The following is a 20,970-nucleotide window of genomic DNA, read 5'->3' as shown; positions in this document are numbered from 1 at the left end:
AGAGACGTTATGATCTATGAAGACCAGATTCGTCTTGGATATAATATTATTCAAATTCAAATTTAATTATTTTTTTACACAAGGTGAGCATTACAAGTTATAAATTTATCAAAGATATAGTATTAAACAGTGTAAAGAAGCAATAAATATAATATGCTGTATCACAAAAACAGTATGAAAAGGTACAAAAATTATAAAAATTATAAATTATAAAGCATGGAAGCACACCGAATGAGCGAAGTGGACCCTAATTTAAGAATTTATAAAACAACGCCCACCTATACTCATCCTCACGTAGGTGGAATATATCAACATCCGAAGCGATTTGGTTGAACAGAGTTATTGCCCTCCCAATTAGCATCACCAATGGCAGGGTAGTTCTGCTCCTTGGGAGAACAAACGACTGATGCTGCCGATTTCTAAGATAGTTATCAGGGACACACAGAGATCTCATTTACACCACATATAAGTCGAAAAAAATACGTGGCCAAATATTGATATATTCTAGCATTTAAACTACAGTACGTAAGCATACCTAAGAGAAAGCCAGTTGGATGAAGCCATGGATAGTATTCATATAACCTCAAATAAAGGAGTCTCAAAAATTTCTTTTGAACTCACTCCACCATAAGGTAATATTTCAACTGATGCGGGGCCCAAACAATCGACTCACTGTATGTAGGCCCATTGATTCACTTTATGTTGGACCACGATTGAAGATACCATCACTTCGGGTGATTTTTCAATTAGCAATGTGTGGTCTTTGTGTCTGAAATTGAAGAGCATTTTATTTCAAATAGCGATAACTTCGTATTTATTATTTTAACACTGCTTTTAGGCATTTGAAAAAATTCAATCAATCACCGCTACTCAGAGAATTTTTATTAGCCAGCACCACTGTGACAGAGTAGTAAAAAGTAAAGGTGTGTGCAGAGTTAACATTTGTGAGGCGTTCTGGGTCACCATGTCGACACCACCCGCCACCATCGATTCGTGGAAAATGTAGAAAACTCGCGATGGAACCTTCCCAACCCCCACTCTAAGCAAGGGCGTGCGTAGACAATTATTATTGCCAACTATAAAACATTTTACCAAAATACCAGCATTAATTATTATTGAGCCAGCTTACACTAGAATTATTCCGTTATACAATACTACAAACTTCAAATAAATAACATTAAAACAATGCTAATAAAAGACCGTAAGGGATATTTTAGCAAATATTAGTTACCCATAAGGTTGTGTTTATTCTAATTTCATTTATTGCCTTCCGAAGCTTCCTTCACCAAAGGGTAATTCAGTGACGAAGTTATATATTATAATATCATTAAATATAATAATAATTATGTTAAGTTGTATATTTGCAGGGTATTAATGAAAACTAAAATATTATAATAGATTATACGCAAAACCAATAAAAAAATATTTTATTTTGGTTTCCAAAAAAGTTACAAATTGCCATGTAAATGCATTGCTAAAGTAGGTACTGAAAAATACATAATGAAGAATGGCGCTTAAACGTCAGTATTAGATGGCATTTTTTGTATATGTGTGGTAGAATTGTTAATACATAACGACCGTGTTTAGGAAAAAGGGAGTAACCCTCACAGAACAAATTTTACAGGTGGGGCAAAAAACGGTTTTTTAATGTTTTTGGTTCAAAATTTTAAAAAAAATCATAGACATTGGATGCATGGTGATTGATGATTTGGTGTAATATCTTTTCGATCTAATATTAATTAAAGAAGTTATTAAAGAAAAATCATTAGAATTCAGGGTAAACGCATTTTTTCTTAAATTAAAATTTAATTAATGCTCAATTAAAACCTGAATTTAGATAATAATTCGGCATTTGCAACTTACTTCCTTTTTACAGAACGTGTATTAAGTTGTATACATTGCTAATATGTAATAAAAGCACTTTTCGAAAAATCGAGGGTTACGCCCTTTTTCCTAAACACAGTCGATAACTTATATTGTTTGTGAGTTGACGTATTGAAACATGACGGGATTATATATAAACACTAGCTATATCTACATCTTTGACAGTTGACGTTGCAGTAATAACAGTATGACTTGCACTTTATGTGGTAGTCCATCTAAATTAGTATCATTAAAAGTATTATCTAAATGTGGCTTATATTTTTTTTAAATGAAGAAAGTGAAGTAGGAAAAAGGACTTAACCATAATTTTATGGAGTTTTCTTTATTTTCCTCAATAATTAATAACATATTGTGAACATAAAACACTAAAATAATTATATCCATATACTTATTTGTTTATATTTATTGTAGATTTTAACTTTGATATGCACCATATGCACCCATGCACCACATGATGGACACCATAAGAAAAACGTTTTTGTGTCTGTAAAATTTGATTTGTGTGGGTTAAGTCCTTTTTACCACGTTTTTATTAGCTCGTATTCTTGTTTGTCCGGTACAGATTTTTTCTTGTTTGCCCAAGAGTTGTATTGGACGATTGAAGATTTTTAACTAACTTCCCGATTAGCTAGACACTTGAAACTTTTAGAATATATCAGAACACGACGACAATGCATTATTTAAATACTTTTGGCCATCTTTAAGCAGAATTGATTCAGTTAATTCTATGTTGTATGTTACGGAAAAAATCGTTACAAGTAATATTTACTACTCACTATTATTGGTTGCTAAGGGGGTCCTAGCAACTAAATTATTAATATATACGTGCGTTACTATGGAAATCAATATGAAATGTCAAAATGACATTTCAGTATTCTATACTATTTATTCAGTATTTCTATCAAATACAAAAAAAGTATTTATTAAAAGATACATAGAATTGTCAAGTTTATATGATTCAACAGAAAATTTAAAAACGTGGTATATAAAAAGTTCTTTTTATCTTGTAATTATTTCTTTTAAAAGACAATATGAAAGGGCCATTTTTAACAGGCCACGAAATACGATTACAGTAGTAAAAGGCCTTACAGAAACATTCTAAATCACATAAATTTAATATATGTATTGTGAACAATTGAACCCGGAGCCAACCCGGTATGAGAAATAATTAATTTCGACAATTACCCGTAGACGTCTTCGGTCATATTTTTTTATTATGTTAATCCACAATTATTGATGCAATGATCCAAAAAACCCTCGTCTCATATTACTGCACAGCACTGCTTATTCCACACCCGACTCATACCATCGCCATGTCAAAACAACCCCCTCCCTAGGGGTTCAGTTTGTAGACGACTCGCGGTCGATATCAGCTTGAATGAGACGATTGTGTTAGTGTCTCTGGTGATGACTCGAAGGAGTGTGCGTGTGTCTTCTCACATTGCACGAAACTTGTGCGACATCATTAGAGACCAGGTTCAATAATATAGCTGAGGTGCAATAAAATATATATTTTTAATAAACGCAAATAGATTATCACTAACATGTGCTTATATTGTCAGCATGGCCCCCACAAGGGTGGCTGACAAGGCTCTAGTCTGGGGGCCCAGCGAGGCCAGTCGAGCAGATAAGTGAGATAAACACACAGCACAAATTTGCTTTAAAAGTAAAAAAAAGTCGCATATTTTCCTTCAATAATATTATTACTTAAAATTATATGGTTGTACAATAAAAATTTTAATTGTGTATCGACACTCGACAACTCCTTAATTCAAATGGATGTATTTAATATATACAACAAGAAACACTAAATATACACGTTAATTTAACCGCGTACACCATTTGGAACGCTACTGTAGAGCACCACACTGCCTTTATCTTTAGAGATAGGTAGGGGGGAGTAGGGCCCACCAAAGATCCTAGAATGGGGGCCCGGTTCATGATGTGGGGGCCATGATTGTGAGCTAAATTAAAACAATAATTGTCCAGGAGAAATGGACATAGCCTGTCCACGACTTTCGTGAGGTCGACACTGCCATACGGGGCTGAGAGATATGCTCCACTGATTGTCAGAAACTTATGGTGCATGAACGTAAGGTATTCAGAAAGATTTTTGGCTCAATGCTTAATATGTTAAACTCGAAGAGATATGGATCATAAACTACGCAGTGTCTGTCTTGAGCATATCGTAATTTTTACAAAAGTCCAAAGACTGCTGAGAGTACACATAACAAGAATGGATGACAAATCATCATCGAAATACGTGACGTCCCGTGGGGCTAGGCAAATCATGAGTTGCATAAGGGCAGCACATATTAAAGAATGGCGATTGCAGGAACGAATAAAAATATTACAACCTTTGAGAGCAGTGGTGGTTTTCCATGAAGAAGACGAAAAATAATTTATTTAAAAAGTATCGATATCTTCGTTTAAAAAATAATCGAAGCATAAAAAAACTTGAAAACATAAACAAAACGTCTAAACGTGTACTTATTATTAATAAGTACACGTTTAGACGGTGAACTTATTGTAGCAACTAACTCCCTCAAATATAATAAAGTGATAATATTCGATAGCCGCCTTGTGTATTGAATAGACCCACATGTATATTTTTGTTTGTTTAAGTGAAGTAAAGTGAAAATACACAATAAATATGTAATTAGGTATCTAACAAATTTTCAGGCAAATTGGAACTAAATAATTTTAATAATACTAAAGATAAAAAGAACTTTTTATACACAACGTTTTTAAATTTTATGTTTAACCATATAAACTTGACTTGACTAGCTTAAAGGATCAAAAAAAATGTACTTGATATGTCATATTGATTTCCATAGTAACGCACGTATATATTAATAATTTAGTTGCTAGGACCCCAGACCCCTTGCAAACAATAATGGTGTTGAAATAACTTTTCATATAAAACAGAATTTACTGAAAATGAATTCAATTCTACTTAAAGATGGCTAAAAGTATTTAAAAAATGCATTGGCATCGTGTTCTGATATATTATAAAAGTTTAAAATGTCTAGCTAGTCGGGAAGTTAGTTAAAAATCGATTGCAAGATTTGTACCGGACAAATAAGAATACGAGCTAAGAAAAACGTTGTAAAATAAAATAAAAGAGGTCGGCATTTTCACTCTGTTTAAGGGCGGCATTTTGCCTAGTGACGTCACTGCGTCAAAAACGTCGACAATACGCCCTCGTAGTCATAATGCACTGGTTTCTTATCAGGCGGTTCCAAGTTTGATTCCCGATGTGACCTATATAATATTATAATATATATTATTCCTATCTGGAAAAATCACACAATATTGTTTTAATGTGTTTGTGATCCAGAGCAAGAACCCAATGGATTGGGCGAATAGCTAACAACCATTCCCCAATCATTTTTAAATCTGTTAATATTCACTGCTTGGAGACTCACGTGTTCCGCTTTAGAGTTGAAATGGTTGGAAAAAATTTACCATATCTCCTCCGCCCAATTTTACCTCCCTAAATTTAATGTGCCCTTTTCAAAGCTCTTTTTAACACCATTTACAATAATTAATTATAATATTATATGAACTTGACCGTAAAAATTAAAGTATACTTTAAAATGCTTACTATATGAGTGAAACACGTGTCGTATTAAATATTTTTTATGTGATAATATTGACTGATGATTATAATTTTATTGTTTGAATTCTTCAATTATTTCTGAAATCAATAAAATATATATTTTTTAAGTAATTACACATAATGAATGTTTACAATTTTAATTTATAATAGATTTATTTTTTTACGATTTCTTTGAATCGTTTTAGTCACCTTTCACCATCTAATATGCATAATATATGTTAAATGAGTGTATACTGCAGTCAGTTGAGGCCGACAAGCGATACCCAGAAAAACTATGTAAATAGAATAGGACAAAAATTATATCAATTAGAATTAGTCGACAAGATGGCAAGCGACCTGATAGTATCACAATGATTCCATGGAGGGAAGGAAATGTGTGGTTTAGGATACCACTGTGGTGGATACATTCGCGGCATTTCACCTGAATAAATCACTTCAATAGTCATGTTCAGCAACTCTTTTGGCTGAGTCTAAACAAAGCCAAAATATACTACCTAACTGTAGTCTTTCCTCTGGGGTTCGAGACATTTGGACCCTAGGAACCGTCTGCTTTGAAGACGGTGGCTGAGATCGAACGTCACTTAAATGATACAACAGGGGACCGTTCAATTGAGTACCTGAGACAGCGAAGAAGCATAATCTAGAGGTAATGCTATCATGGCCCCCACATCTTGAACCGGGCCCCCATGCTAGGATCTTTGGTGGGCCCCCGCTACCTATCATTAAGGATAAAGGCAGTGTGATGCTCTACAGTAGCGTTTTCCAAATGGTGTACGCGGTAAAATTAATGTGTATATCTAGTGTTTTTTGTTGTATATTTTAATACAACCATTTGAATTACGGGTTTTTGAGTGTCGATACACAATTAAAAAATTTATCGTCCAAGCATATAATTTTATGTAATAAAATTATTGAAGGAAAATAGCGGAAATTTTTTTACTATTGAAGCAATTTTTTTGCTGTGTGTTTATCTCACTTATCTGGTCGACTGGCCTCGTCGGGCCCCTCATGAGCCCAGGCCCCCAGGCTAGAGCCCTGTCAGCCCCCCCCCTTGTGAGGGCCATGAATGCAATCACTGTTTTAGGTACTCTTGATGTATCTAAGGGACTGGGGGAGGTATTGTATATACTTCGATAGAAACCTAGTATATCAATAATTTTATAATTATTGGTTTAAATATATTGCTACCCAGGGAACTCAGAAATAATGGGAACTGAAATACTTAACGCGTAAGGCGATAGCAGGTAACCGACTCGAGTAAGGAAGAATCCGGGTTAAACTTACACACGTCGTGTCAAGAATACGTTTTACGTCTAATACTGAAAACTGCTCTCGGTTTATGCATTTACGCTCATTTAATGTTGGTGTACTATTGCACGTGCATAATGCGTGCTTCATTTTCGTAGGACACTCACACATTCAAAACCTTGCATCAAGATGCGGCGTATTGAATATAGCCTATCGGTATTCTATTTATTATCTGTTCTGTATTGCTACCTGAATGCAGCAGTGAGATAAAGTGAAAAAAGTCGATTTTGAAATAAGTATGCCAATCAATTTCTGAAGGTTATACCTAAATAATGAATCACTGAGTTTTTTCAATTGTAAAAGGTAAGACATTTAAAATAAAAAATATCGCTATAGCATTTATTCAAATTGTCATGTAACTTCAAAGCAACAGTTGGATAACTGAGATACCCTACTCTTAATGGTATACAAAAAATCCGACCATTATCATATTATAAACCGTAGAAGAAAAAAAACAAAATAAACATTACATTATATTACATAGTTAACTATTCATTTGTATGGTAAACTAGTATTGTGAGACTTATACCACTGTTGCTTTCAGATAGCGATATATACTTATTTCGTTTGTTTGTGTACACCTTTTGTCACTTATTTTGTTTTACTTTTTTACATTACAACGTTTTTCTTAGCTCGTATTCTTATTTGTCCGGTACAAATCTTGCAATCGATTTTTAACTATTTTCCCAACTACCTAGACATTTGAAACTTTTAGAATATATCAAAACACGATGCCAATGCATTTTTTTAATACTTTTAGCCATATTTAAGTAGAATTGAATTCATTTTCAGTTAATTCTGTTTTGTATGAAAATTTATTTCGGAAGAAATCCGTAAAAATTAAAACTATTATTGGTTGCTTAGTGGGCCCTAGCAACTAAATTATTAATATATACGTGCGTTACTATGAAAATCAATATGACGTTTCAGTATTACAGTATAACCCCTATTTTACGTTTTTTAAGGGACTGGAAAAAAAACCTAACTGGAGGGAAAATTGGGGGGTATTGAAAAAAAGAACATTAAAATTTTATGTTTCTAAAAAAATAACGTTTTATTAAAAAACAACATTCAATTAAAAATTTTATTGAAAAAATCATGTACAAATGTATATTAGTTTGTTGCATTTTTGTTATGTAATTCTCTTTCAAGACTATATAAACATTTAAAAGTGTCATCTTGGATATCAGCAAAGTTTGTAAAGTAGGTTTTTAAACCCTCGGTGAACCTCATTGCTTCTTCTTTTGTTGGAATATCAACCTCGTCTTCATCAGACAGTTCTTCAGAAGCGCGCGTAACTCGCATATTTTGAATATTTCCGACGTAAATCGCGGGAAAGAAAAACGTAAATGCGGGTATTAAATGTCCTGAAATACATCGGGACCGAAAAAATTACACGCAATTGCCGGGAAAACGTGAATACCGGGCACGTAAAAACGAGATTATACTGTATTTCTATCAAGTACAAATTTTTTTGATCGTTTAAGCTAGTCAAGTCAAGTTTATATGATTCAACAGAAAATTTAAAAACGTTTCTCTGTAGAATTCGCAATGTAATATAATAATATGTAATTGTTTGTTTACAATAAAAATATATTTATTCCATTCGAATTCATATTCAAATTTGATCAAGTACTATCAGTCAATGTCATATTAATAGTCAAAGTTTTATTTGTATTATCATCAAACATTGGTAGTCGGTATATATTATTATAAATAATTGATTATAAACTCATAACTCAAGCTGAGTTTTTTTGATGAATTAATTTCATAATATAAAGCATTATCTACGCGAAAGAAAAATATTTTATACTTCTTTCTAATGGAATCATTTAAAAGGTTGCCTTCCTCTTCCACATCATCAATCAAGCGATGATATCATAAAAAAATCCCCAAATTCAGATTTCCTTCTGGCTTAGCGTCTTAAAAGTCTCAAATCTAAATTAATGATCCCGTTCGGGGGGCTCATTCGGTTTTGGATTTAGTGCACAGCCTTTTATCCGTCACTTTCACTTAGCTGAATAGATTTTAGCAAATAAACTATTAAGTGTCGTAACATAATATCGCTTAAGTGCCAATAAATTCGGAAATCGCAGGCCTTCAAATTTTCCGCCGCTTTACGGGTGCGTTTCTCAAAATTTTGGATTTACTTACTACCCATGAAAACTGCCTTCGCATGGTATAAGTACATTATTTACAAACTTTTTATGAACGTTAAATTTACATAACTCAAAATCCTACATATCCGAAAATTCTTTAATTTTTTTTTACATCCACCGCAATTCGAATGAGAGTTTTATCAAAAGCTACATTCTAAAAATGCCTTCAATAATAGAAACCATTTTTTTATTTTTCATCAATCAATCTAACATTACTGACTTCAAGCAACAGACTTTTATCAAACTTTATTTTCTAGATAATTTATATAAAAATCTATGTAGAAAATAAGCTTTAATATAGTATGCAGTTTTCTCGACAACATTCCTACATGTAAAGGTCACCGCATGCCACAGACACATACCTACTTACCTACATATATTATAAGAGCCAGAACTTTATTTCACTATTTTTTTATTGATTTTTTTTTCTAATCAAATCTTTCGATATGATACGTATAATGTGAAGGTATCTAAACTAGCTTTTATGAGGACTTCTTTTTTATTGATTCGCTAACGCATTGCCGACTCAAGTAAAAAGCCGATACATTCACAACGACTGGTCCTACTTTTTCCGCCCCTCCCGTTGCTGTGTATGGATGACCTGTCATTGTTCTATAGAGTTCTCATACTGTCGCGTCTGTCGCGTTCACACAGGGAATGGTTTGATTTGGATAGATGAGTTACATGATAAATAATATACTAGCATTAACACACCTTCTACAAATGTAATGCATAGATCAATGCTACATATTTTTTGGAAATCGATATTACCACCGGTTTTTGTGTGAAGGACTAGTTTGACTTTGACAGCTGATGAATAACAGGAATGTATATTATTTATAAATAACACTGATAGTTAATATATTTTATTTGAGATTTTTTTATAATTCAATTTTAAACGAGAAAGGGCGAATCAATATGTCAAGCAATCTGGGATCTGATTTTGACAGCTGAAAAGTGGACCACTCGTTGGTTGTGCAAAAAGTTATGCTCAGGCTTTATTAATCTAAAGACGGCGGTGACTAACGTCAACTATAACTTCATCTTAATATACACGTCCACGTCTACGATGGCCGTGCGGCTTAAGCGTCTGCCTATAGCGTCGTGGGTCCCAGACTCGAATCCTAGGTCTGGAAGTACACATATTGTTTTTCAATTTGTGTATGAGCGACCTAATAGGTTGAGCAAGTGGCCGACATTCATTTCTCGTAAAAAAAATCTGTTAATGGAAACCTCCACTCCAAACTGCATTTAAATTTGTGTTTCCTAAATCCGTTACTATATTATGACTTTGGTAGCACTACACTCCGTCACTCCCGTATAACCTGAAAAATAACAAAAATTTCATGGGTAGATTTAAAGAAATAGCCTTTCGCATACTTTATAAATTCATATATCATTCTATACACGGGGTACAATGAGAATGTTCTTCTTAAAGCAGCGGTTCCCAAAGTGTGCACCGCGGCGCCCTATATCACTGCAACTAGCTTACATGGGCGTCCCGGAATATTTCAATATGTTCACCGAACCATTTAAATACCTATATTTTTATGCATAGACCTCATCACAAGTTCAGTTACTTACACATGAAAAAAAAATCAGACGGGTTCCCATACATGGGTACATCTGATGTGATAAAAATAAATTATGATGCGAAACTGAAACTGTAAAAGGAAAATATGACATTAGTATTTTGCAACTGTTATATGATAATATGGTGTGTTCTGTCTTTGGGCGCCGTGTAAAAATCCTGATGCACCAAAGGCGCCATGAACCGAATAAGTTTGAGAACCTCTGATTTATACTATGAAACCATTGCTCGTAATAAATTATATGGGGTAGGTTTTTTTGCTTAATTGTGATGTCATTATATGAAACATTGATAGTTAACACCAGATATATTATTAATTAATTAATTAATTATATGTATAGTTGTATTTATATTATCAAGCTTTCAGAAGCTCCGTCATATAAGTACAGGGCAAGCAATGGTTCTCTAATGTTATTGGGGGGGAGCTGTAAAGCGAAGTGATTTCATAAACGACCAACCCTTCGGCGACGCGGCAAGCCTTCTGGTCAAACTCCGAAATGGTTTACTCAATAATATATAACTTGTCCCTACCTTTTTCTGGTCAACTGCACCCTCGAGGGAATCAAGGGTGGCGCCCGGGGGGCGGGGGATTCGCGAGAAATGTGCGAATGTTACGCGCGTAATTTTTAAATGTACGTTTTTTACTTTCATGTAATTGAAAAAGGTGTTTGAAAGCTTTTGGCGCCCGAATAAAAATAAAAATAAAACAAATTTAGCGAGCGCTTTGCTCAAACGAGCGTCTAAACGGATTTTCGATTTAATTTCTACTCCAATTATTTTATTTGCTTCCATTATTAAAAGAATTTCATTTGGCATATTATGATTGAATCATAATACCAAAGTAGGGATAGGTCAATTCAGTGGTTTTCAAACTTTTTCGTTTGACAGCGCCCTTAGTTTGTACAGTATGGAGTTCCTAGAAGCTCGTAGAGGAGGATGCTGTGGTATAGTAGGGCAGTTTTCTCAACAGTTTTCATTAATATTATGTTACACGCAATAGTTGTTTTGAGTCACGCAAATAAAAAAAAATGTGTCACTGTTGTTGTTAACTTGTAAACAATCAAGAACCAATAAACAATCGCAATTAATTTAGTACATTACACTTCGATTATGATAAATCATCAAAACTCACCGCCATTTTGCTTATATCGCCATCTTTCAATGCTGATTAGGCATATAATATTATTTTTTCCATGATTATCAATTCAACCATTTTTAAAAAGTTTTACCTTAAGGGCGGACGTGCTCAGCATGGTTCAAAATTGAGCTTTTTTCTATTTTCAAAGCATGATCCTGGACATACCTTAAACGTTGTAGACAATCTATTTATATAATTTTGAAGCCTTATTATCCTTTATATTTATTTTAAACATTTGACAACTGCATAAAGTATTTTTATTACATAAAATAGTATTCTTTTAAACCTCTCGCTCTAATAATTGCTTGCCTTGTTTCACCGAGATTCACCGTGATTGAATGTGGACACCTCAATGAGGTCACCTATACCTACAGTCGTCACGGAGCAAGTGCTTGTGGACGGCTCAATGAGGTCACGTGTACCTGGAATACGCGCGAGTCAAAACGCGCCATGAGGACAAGGCATAACACAGGCATTTTCATGTCGTAGAATGCTAAGAGGAGAGAGCCTAACGCGCACTAGGGCACGATCCTAAGTTATGAAGTCCTGACGAAGAAGAAGTAGGAATAATATTCAATTCATTTAAATAAATTGCATATTTTTCGTGCTGGACCGAAACCTTCCCACTCCCTTGTGTGTGCGCCTGTAAAGCATTGTCTAAACATACTCTTACACAACAGGAGAAGATGAAATGTCCCTTTAAATATGTTGTATTATATGTATTTAATTTTGGTTACAAGGTGATACTCAAATTTGACTAGCTAGGTTATAAATACCAATATATATATATATATTATTTACTGATAATACTATACGGTTTCTGCGCTATTAATCAAAATATATTATTCTTGAAGGCCATTCGTCAGAATTCACAACAGTTATTTTTTTAATCTTATACAGTCATAAAATACAACTGCTTCTGTTTACAATAATATCTCGACATCTGTTTCAGACCGATCTTTTATGATCGCATTTCTCAAGCGGCTCAAGAAAATTCAGCAAAATATTATTTTACATAACCGCCACCCACACATTTGAAAATCGAACAGATTGAAAATGCAATGTCACAAATAAATGAAAAGCGCGGATGGATTTCCCGCCGAGTCATGCAAAACACGTTTTATTAAAAACATATAATCCGACGCCATCTTCATTATTGAAATCCCGCCTCGAGTCGTTTCGTGTAAACATATTTTCTCGACTTCCCTCGATTTTATTTTTAAATTACGTTGTTTAATTTTTGTCACCAGTATTTTGATACACGACGTGGAAATACAGTTTTTTTTAAACGAAACATTTTCGATATAATATGTGCCCGTGGCGAAGGGTGGAGGTAGGCTGTTAAGATCCGATATAAATAGTGCACACTAAACTTTGTTGGCCATATGTATTTATTTTCATTGATATAAGACTACAATTTACAAATAGTGTTAGTTGAATAATAAAAAATTGAATTAAACCTTGCTAAAACCGAGCCATAAAAAACTAGTCAAAAAATACTCGTATATCTATAAAATATCTAGAATTATGCAATTAAATCATACATAATTTTGGATATTTTATAGATAGAATAATATTTATATCTATTATAGTTTGGTTTAGGCAGGACTTAGTGAATTAAAAAAAAATAACCAACAATATGTGTCATCTATATTCTTAATTCAAAGAAAATAAAAGTATGAATGAAAAAGTGTGCACATTTTTATCGTATCACCCAAAGTATACCAAAACTATTATGGTTTGGTTTAGGCAGGGTTTAATTGATTTTTTTAAAACTAACAAACACCATCTGTAAATTATTGTAGTCTTAGTTCAATAAAAACAAATACGTATGACTATCAAAGTTTAACGTGGACTATTAATCGCGGATTTTAACAGCCTACCTCCACCCTTCGCTTCTGATATGTGCACAAAATATCGAATTCATCCATTTTTTTTCGACAATGTCCGATCCTAATATGATCATATGGGGCTCCACAGAGTGGAGGTTTTTATTAACAGATCTTGTTTTTACGAGAAATGGGTGTCAGCCACTTGCTCAATTTATCAGATCCATACTCTGACTTATACACAAATTAAAAAAAAAACAATATTTGTACTTGCCAGACCCAGGATTCCAACCTGGAACCTACGACGCTATAGGCCGACGCTTAAGCCGCGCGGCCATCGTGGGTCATTACAATACATATTTTATTTTATCTACGACTAGTAGGTGCTTATTTCATCCTGTCAAGCTCAAACATCGTAGCATAGAGCAAGCACAAGGTCGTCCAATTTTCTTCTCATAATGTTTTCCACCTGCTCGACGATAAATAATATGGCCAGTATAATATTTATAGTTGTTTTATTTTTTTTGTTTACATTATTACTTTTGTTTGGTTTCTTAATAATATTGATATTAATTAAAGACGTAATAAAACATGTAACTCATCCTTAAACTGTAATGATTAATTAAATCAACATCTTAGTAATAATTAATATCTTGGCCATAAAAAGGGTAGTAAAAATAAAATAATATTTGCGGCCTGTGGGTAATAAAATATGTATATTCTATGATTACTCATTGGCTGAAATGTTATCTTAGGCGGTGGTTTCTTCTTCTTCTTCACGGTGCTACATTCCAAAGAGGAATTTATCATCTTCTTGTTTCTCACCACTTTCTTCCAGTTCACAATTAATAGATGACATGCTTTTCCAATCTTCCTCTTCCAAGTTTAAGTATTGATCTCTGTCTCCTAGTTTATTATTTTGGGAGAATGAGAAGATATCGGTCAATTCAGTGGCGAAGGGTGGAGGTAGGCTGTTAAGATTCGATATATATTGTGCACACTAAACTTTGTCAATTATACGTATTTGTTTTCACTGAACTAAGACTACAATTCACAGATGATGTTAGTTAATTTTAACAAAAACTAAGCCATAATGGTCAAAAAATACTCGTATATAAAATAGAGAAGTCGATTCATGCTGATACATATAGATATAATACCTATTTGCTGTATTCCGCTAACTGTAAGCTATGATTGGAGTAGTTATCCAAAACTGAGATCGCCATGCACTCAAATGTGCTTTGACTGAATTTACATGACTTTAAAGATAAAAGTCCCCATTGGAGAGATGAGCATATCACAGCCATACATGAAAACAGGTGGAATACACGCGTTGATCAAACGACATTGAACATCACAGAATACAGCCTTGACCTTCATGCGACTCCAAATTGGCTGAATGCAGAAAGAGTAAAGAAATTTCTACCACTAAATAGTTTGTCAGGGAATTTAAACCAGTTACGAAAACAAAAAATGATAAAAACATCAATTACATGGTAACATCGATATTATCGAACCCTGTGACCTCTATAACCAATATCAAAAGTCAGGATGCGGTCCTCGCATTGGATCGCAACGGATCTACCATGGGCGGTTTATCTAATTTTAGTGTTAACAAAAAACACGCAAGGACGGTTAAAGTACCTACCATTAGTGAAATATCATCAATTTAATAATACTATTTGAATAGTAGCCGATATGATTACTGTTTAGATTACATACATCAAAACAAAATCATTCTAATATATGCCTATACGTAAGTATCAAATTTTATACTCAGGGATTTGTTTTTTCTTTCTAAATGATGTAGATGATGACTCGTATAAATATCGTATCTATAGAAGATCTATAATTATGACACATACATAATTTTGGATATTTTATAGATAGAATAATATTTTTTACATTATAGCTTGGTTTAAGCAGGGCTTAATGAATTTTTAAAAAACTGACCAACAACATGTGTAATATGAATATGTATTCTTAATTGAACGAAAACAAATAAGTATGAATGAAAAAGTGTGCACAATTTTGTCGGATCGCCCAAAGTAAACCAAAACTATTATGGTTTAATTTACCAACTCCATCTGTAAATTATAGTCTTCGTTCAATAAAAGCAAATATGTATGACTATGTATGTCAAATCTTAACAGCCTACCTCTGCCCTTCGCCACTGGGTCACGCATACTATCTACGCGGACAAAACACAAGCTTTATTTAATTCCAGGTTTATTGCTGGCATTCTTGCTACATTATCTAGAAATTGATAAAAAGGGAAAACCCGCTAATTCATTCAATTCAATCGGCTGTTAAGTCTAATCATTCTAAATTATAATGAAGATGCTACTATATCTGTAAATAAATGTTATTTGAAATGAAAACTCGTTTAATTAGTTGTTAACTCGATTTATTCAAGTTATTACCGTTGAGACACTTCATTACATTCTATAAATCTATTCATTCATCATCGGCACTACAACCCAATGTGGGTCTTGGCCGCCTCCAGGAAACGTCTCCACTCCCCTCTGTCTGCCGCAAGCTCCCTCCACCGCCTTAGTCTCAGGGATGCTGTGCCTCTTTCTATACAGTCCAGCCACCGCAGTCTAGGTCTCTCGCCCCTCATTTTCCTTTCTGGTCTGTTGAGGAGAAGCCTCTTTGGTGGTTGGGTGTCTTCCATCCTTAAGACATGCCCTGCCCAACGAAGTCGCCCCACTTTCACGTGTGAGACTACATGGGGATCTATAAATCTATAACGTGGTGAAACCGAGTTGGCAAAACACAATTATTATTATTGTTTTGTAATGTCATAGAGCTCGATAAACGGAATGTCAAGATTTGCTATTCGCTATTTAGCCGTGTATCGGCTGTTTATCTTTTTCTTCTTCTTTCACCCTGTCACGACCCAGCGTTAGGCATAGGGTAAGCACAAGTTCGCGCCACTTCCCTCAATCCATCGCCAACCCTTGCGCCTCCCGCCATTCCAGACCTGCAGCGCGTAGATAGCTTTTGTAGCACCGCTGCATGGTGAGGGAGGGTCGGTCACGACGATGGAACCCTTGAGGCTGTGCCACAAGGGTACGAAGTGTCGCACTCTTTGGCGGAACACATGTTCCACTCACGTAAAACGTCTCTTCGTAATTACGTCAATCATCGAAGGCTGCTGTGTCTGCTCACGTACTCCGGTGTTTGTAACGCGGTCGTACCAATGTACCTCTAAGATTTGGCGGAGACATCGCTTCTCAAAGCTCAAAAGCCGAGAGCTTTAAAGCTTAGTAAGATGCCATGCTAATAAAATATTATATTAATCCAGTATACCTTACTAGGTATACTGTATCCACATTGGCTCAATTGATTCAATTAACCACTAATAAAATGGATATATTACAACTACAATAAGAATTTCCAATAAGTCAACAAATGAAAAGGAAATTCTCTCAAATGTGAAGTGTGATTTTGCGATCATATTGCGATGAAAGAAACGGTGGCAGGGCGTAGGAGATTCTTTTGGCTACGAAAAATCCATAAGTGGATCAATGACTACGGCGTTGATGATCTAATACGACTGACCCAGGATAAGAAGATGTCCTGTGAAGTGGACGCCAATATTCTACAGAAGACGGCACCAAAAGAACTGAAGTAAGAGAATAGCGAAGTAATTTTGTTAACAATATTTCGGTAAGTATAAAATTCATGAACGTGCGCCTGTCTGTAAGAATTTATTTTACCATCTCTATTTTCAATGTATTTTTTTTTTTTTATTTTATAAAAAAAATATGCTATGAAATCTGCTCGTGTTATTTTTTAATATGTGTTTTGAAAGCGATACTCTCAACCCCAAGTGTTGCTCAACAGATGTTTCGGTCATGTAAAAATAACAAGAGTGGCCGAGGATTTTCTTTATTTTTCCTTAGTTTTGCATCGACGGAATATTCTTCAAAACAAACTCGTTCAATCTTTCAATTTTATGTTGTAATGAAATTTGCTTTATATGTTGTAATAAAAAAATACTTCCGGCTTACGAATGATATCATTATTCATATGGGTAAATATAAACGAGTTTTATGTTATCCTGATTAATTTATACATAACAATGTCATTACGTCAGTGATTCTTAATCAGTAATCAGTAATCACGGTCACGGACTTTTCAGTACAGTTCAGTTTTCAGTACTTAATTAATCGGTAATAAAGTTACACATATTAAGAATTAAGATAACTGCTCTGACTCCTGAACACGATACCGGCCAATTTGACTGGTCATGGTGGTTTCGACCATGTCTGGTAACTTGTACGTATGTGGTTCGCCGTATCGTACTTCACCGTGAAATGTTGTATCGGATTCGGAAATATATTATGGCCGTATATTAAAGATCGTCCAACCTCTTTGGGTCGTATAATACTGACATTAAAATACGGTTCTTGGCGGTTTACAGGAAGCCAGCAGCAAACAAATTTTGAAAATAGCCGATATACTGGATTATTTGTTAGATTAGGTTAGGTTTTCATTCTTGAATTCATGAATTTTGCCAAAATCAGCTATGAAAATTGAATTAATGTTCATATTGAATCTATTAATTTTGGAGACCGTATAGTATATCTACGGTCATCTCTTTCCAGTAAGTAAGCTCACGGCGAACTGTGCTACGGTGAAATGTTTTACATACAATTTAAATGTAACCGGTTTCGACGAAAACTTATTTTATTTTATTTATTAAGGAAACAAACAGTTACATATTGATTACAAAAACTTTAAATATAATAATGAAAAGTTATTGCAACCAGCAAAGTTTCCATGTATACATTATAATATATAAATATTATAATATATAGCTCAACCTACAATTCTACAAGTGGCAGGGAATATCTCGATACAAAACATTTATCCCAGAGCATCCTAAAACGTATATGGAAAGAAGAATTGCTCAATGCTCAAAGAATAGCACACATATTTTTTTTTTCCGAATATACGAGGGTGGGTCAATAATTCCTTAGAAAAAAGCATTAAAACAGTTTTTATTTTTGTATTTTTTTTTTATTTCTCAACATAATCTCCTTGGAGCTCAATACACTTGGTTAGACGTTTCTCAATTTTTTTTAAACCGTCAGAAAAATAAGTTTTCGGAAGGTCCTCAAAATAAGCATTTGTCCGATCGATGGCTTCTTCATTTGAAAAAAAACGTTGTCCACTTAGCCATTTTTTTAAGTTTGGGAAAAGGAAAAAGTCACTGGGGGCTAAATCTGGCGAATACGGTGGGTGGTCGACCAATTCGAACTTCAATTCTTCAATTTTAGCCATTGATCGTAAACATGTGTGAACACGGGCATTGTCCTGATGAAAGAGGATTTTTTTCCTGTTTAAATGAGGCCGTTTTTCTTCAATTTCGTTTTTTAGCTGGTCCAATAAAGATGCATAATAATCCCCTGTTATTGTTTTTCCTTTTTCCAAATAGTCAACGAAAATAATTTCACGTGCATCCCAAAATACAGTAGCCATAACCTTACCAGCTGATTTTACGGTTTTCGCCTTCTTTGGACATGGTTCGCCTTTCGCAATCCACTGCTTTGACTGTTATTTCGTCTCGGGAGTATAGTGGTGTATCCGTGTTTCATTTACAGTCACAAAGCGACGAAAAAATTCATCCGGATTGCGTTGCATGAGCGACAACAGGGCTTTAGAGGCCACCACCCTATTGCGTTTATTGTCGACTGTGAGCAAACGCGGCACCCATCTTGCAGAAACTTTTTTCATGCCCAATTTGTCATGTAAAATAGAAATGACGCTACCTTTTGAGATCCCTGTAACCTCAATTATCTCACTAAACTTTAATCTTCGGTCACTTAACACCATATCGTGGATTTTATTGATCATTTCTGGTGTAGTCACCTCTACAGGACGTCCTGAGCGTGGTTCATCCTTTGTTGATGTACGACCACGTTTAAATTCATTTAACCAGTTATAAATAGTTGCAAGTGAAGGAGCAGATATGCCGTGAACTAAATCCAATTAATTTTTTATTTCCTTTGCTGTTAACCCTTTTATATTAAAATGTTTAATAACAGCTCTAAACTCAATTTTCTCCATTTTTGTAAACAAGCAAATTTTTTTTTAAATGTACGAAAATAAAAAACAACAACCCGACCAATCTGATTGAAACTTCGCAGCATACTGAATCGGTAGTGCCGCTGCATGAAAACAAACCGCTTACAGTACTAGTCGCGCCACCTGTCGGCTTTTCTAAGGACTTATTGACCCACCCTCGTACAATGGCGATTGGAGATAACCAAATTGACTCCTGACCACTACACCAGCCAGTTTTTGACAGGCCATGGTGGATTCGATACCAAGCTCTACGAGCTTGGATTTATTACCCAGCCAACATGTCCTTGTGGCGGATAACTACTGGGTGCAAACCACATCCTCAGGGAATGTCCGAGAATATGCTCCGAGAGGGAAGAGATGCTTAAGTCGGTCCAACCAGCCGTCCGACCTGGTCGCCACACAGGTTAATTATATTACATTTTTAAAAAGATATTGCGGACACAAAGATCTCTTCACATAGTTTTGTTGGTCCGTATTGTCTTAGCTTGTCATTAAATTCATTTATTTCTGTTAAGTCTCCGTGCCTTTCTCTCCCATGGCACTTTTTATTAAATTACGTCTTTCAGTAAACTCATTCAAAGCTCACGACTTAGGCATCTGCTCCATTCTCAGGCGTAAAAACTGCTGATGCTTCACACCAAACGTAGAGCCTCGTGATACGCTCGATTGAGACCGAGTGTGGTGCGGGGGGGGGGGTTGGTTTGGAGGAGTCTATTTTTTTGTTGCTCAAGTCCGTCAAACCAGCTGTTGGAGCCGTCAGCGATCACCGTCCGTCGCCATAAAAGCCGATTTTATTATATTCAACAAAAATGCGATGTCATACCGAAGACCTCTTCAACTAGTCTACTTGACAGTTTGTATTAGCTTTTTGTTACTATATATTATTATTTTATTTTGTTTGTTTCTACGTGCATGTCTTTCCAAGGGCACTATCGTAAATTGCACAAAAAGAACACTTTAGTTCGTGCCAACCTTTGTATTGGGTGACTGAGATTCTACAGAATGTTTCAAAGGTTTTCCCTAACAAAAGGTGTGGGATTAACTGCATTGGCGTGATATAGCATATGATGCATACTGAGCTAAACATGCCATAAGTATCTTCTGCATATCTATTCACGCAGCGGTCATCGCATGAAATAAAAACGATATTCGTGCGAATCAACGAGTCACTTAAAATTATTATTTTCACGTGTTTTTCTGTCGTATAATTGTATCATAAACGTAAATTATCTATCGTCACTTTGCTATCAAGACCACGTAAGTCCGATATTATGGAAAAATGAAGTTTGTTAGACAAAATTTATACAAAAAAACATTTTAAATCATATCAAAACCTCTGT

This window comes from Rhyacophila brunnea, unplaced genomic scaffold (assembly GCF_057557595.1).
Source record: "Rhyacophila brunnea isolate RB1 unplaced genomic scaffold, BYU_Rbru_1.0 scaffold_6, whole genome shotgun sequence".
NCBI lineage: Eukaryota > Metazoa > Arthropoda > Insecta > Trichoptera > Rhyacophilidae > Rhyacophila > Rhyacophila brunnea.
This window is presented reverse-complemented; position numbering follows the sequence as displayed.